Source organism: Triticum dicoccoides, chromosome 7B (assembly GCF_002162155.2).
Source record: "Triticum dicoccoides isolate Atlit2015 ecotype Zavitan chromosome 7B, WEW_v2.0, whole genome shotgun sequence".
Lineage (NCBI taxonomy): Eukaryota > Viridiplantae > Streptophyta > Magnoliopsida > Poales > Poaceae > Triticum > Triticum dicoccoides.
The window spans coordinates 45,213,451-45,216,064 of record NC_041393.1 but is presented as its reverse complement, the minus strand read 5'-3'; positions in this window follow the sequence as shown (position 1 = coordinate 45,216,064).

Below are 2,614 nucleotides of genomic sequence, written 5' to 3'. Positions count from 1 at the left end.
ATACATCACATATTATTCATCACATTCTTTTCGCCATATCACATCACATAACATACCCTGAAAAAACAAGTTAGACATCCTCTAATTGTTGTTTGCATGTTTTACCTGGCTGCTATGGGTTTCTAGCAAGAACGTTTCTTACCTACGCAAAAACCACAACGTGATATGTCAATTGCTATTTACCCTTCATAAGGACCCTTTTCATCGAATCTGATCCGACTAAAGTGGGAGAGACTGGCACCCGCTAGCCACCTTATGCAACAAGTGCATTTCAATCGGTGGAACCTGTCTCACGTAAGTGTACGTGTAAGGTCGGTCCGGGCCGCTTCATCCCACAATACCGTCGAAACAAGATTAGACTAGTAACGGTAAGCATATTGAACAAAAATCAACGCCCACAACAACTTGTGTTCTACTCGTGCATAGAAACTACGCATAGACCTAGCTCATGATGCCACTGTTGGGGAACATAGCAGAAATCAAAAAATTTCTACGTCTCACCAAGATCAATATATGGAGTAATCTAGCAACGAGGGGAAGAAGAGTGCATCTACATACCCTTGTATATCGCTAAGCGGAAGCGTTCAAGTGAACGGGGTTGATGGAGTCGTACTCGTCGTGATCCAAATCACCGATGATCCTAGTGCCGAACGGACGGCATCTCCGCGTTCAACACACATGCAGCCCGGTGACGTCTCCCATGCCTTGATCCAGCAAGGAGAGAGGGAGAGGTTGGGGAAGACTCCGTCCAGCAGCAGCACGACGGCATGGTGGTGGTGGAGGAGCGTGGCAATCCTGCACGGCTTCGCCAAGCACCGCGAGAGAGGAGGAGGTCTTGGGAGAGGGGGAGGGCTACACCAGAACTTGGGTGCGGCTGCCCTCCCACCCCTCCACTATTTATAGGTGGGGAAAGAGGGGGGCCGGCCCCCCTAGATCCCATCTAGGGTTGGGGGCGGCGGCCAAGGGGGGAGGAGTGCCTCCCAAGTCAAGTGGAGGCCCTCCCCTTTATGGTTTCCCCTCTCCCATGCACATGGGCCTTGGGGGGGCTAGTGCTCCTGGCCCATTAAGGCTAGGGCGCCCCCTTACAGCCCATGCTGCTGTATTGGACGTGGTGGAACATTTTCCGGACCTCCGGACCCCTCTGGAATCCTCCGGAACCTTCCGGAAGCTTCCCGGTACAATACCGGAAAAAACCGAACTTTTCCCGGAACCCGAACAACAACTTTCCATATATAAATCTTTACCTCCGGACCATTCCGGAACTTCTTGTGACGTCCGGGATCTCATCCGAGACTCCGAACAACATTCGGTAACCACATACAAACTTTCTTTGTAACCCTAGCGTCATCGAACCTTAAGTGTGTAGACCCTACGGGTTCGGGAGACACGTAGACATGACCGAGACAACTCTCCAGCCAATAACCAACAGCGGGATGTGGATACACATATTGGCTCCCACAGGTTCCATGATGATCTCATCGGATGAACCACGATGTCGAGGATTCAATCAATCCCGTATTCAATTCCCTTTGTCTAGCGGTATAGTACTTGCCCGAGATTCGATCGTCGGTATCCCGATACCTTGTTCAATCTCGTTACTGGCAAGTCTCTTTACTCATTCCATAACACATCATCCCGTGATCAACCCCTTGGTCACATTGTGCACATTATGATGATGTCCTACCGAGTGGGCCCAGAGATACCTCTCCGTCACTCGGAGTGACAAATCCCAGTCTCGATTCGTGCCAACCCAATAGACACTTTCGGAGATACCCGTAGTGTACCTTTATAGCCACCCAGTTACATTGTGACGTTTGGTACACCCAAAGCATTCCTACGGTATCCGGGAGTTGCACAATCTCATGGTCTAAGGAAAAGATACTTGACATTAGAAAAGTTTTAGCATACGAACTACATGATCTTTGTGCTAGGCTTAGGATTGGGTCTTGTCCATCATATCATTCTCCTAATGATGTGATCCCGATATCAACGACATCCAATGTCCATGGTCAGGAAACCGTAACGATCTATTGATCAACGAGCTAGTCAACTAGAGGCTTACTAGGGACATGGTGTTGTCTATGTACCCACACATGTATCTGAGTTTCCTATCAATACAATTATAGCATGGATAATAAACGATTATCATGAACAAGGAAATATAATAATAACTAATTTATTATTGCCTCTAGGGCATATTTCCAACAGTTATACCCCGTGGCCTACCCCCTCTAGGTGTCTAACAACGCCCTAGACCGTCGGGGCCACCAGAGGGGTTTCGGTCTCTAGAACCGGGCGAGGCCCATCAGAAAAAGAAAACACAAGACGGTAATTATGATGTGCTAAGGTTGTTTGCCAAGCATGGAAGAAAACAAAAAAAAGTATAATACATATTATCGAGAATGCACAAGAAGGAAATAGATCTAGGTTAGATGCTTTATGAGGTTGTCTTGAAAAAAGTGGCCATTACTGAGAGCCGATAATCTACCCTCGGTAACCACTGCTCTAATTTTTTTTCCTTCTCTTTGAATTTTTGTTTGGCACTATATTTTTTGTATCTCATATTTCATATGTTTTTACGACCAAAGTATGAAAATTCGATGACTCTTGATGA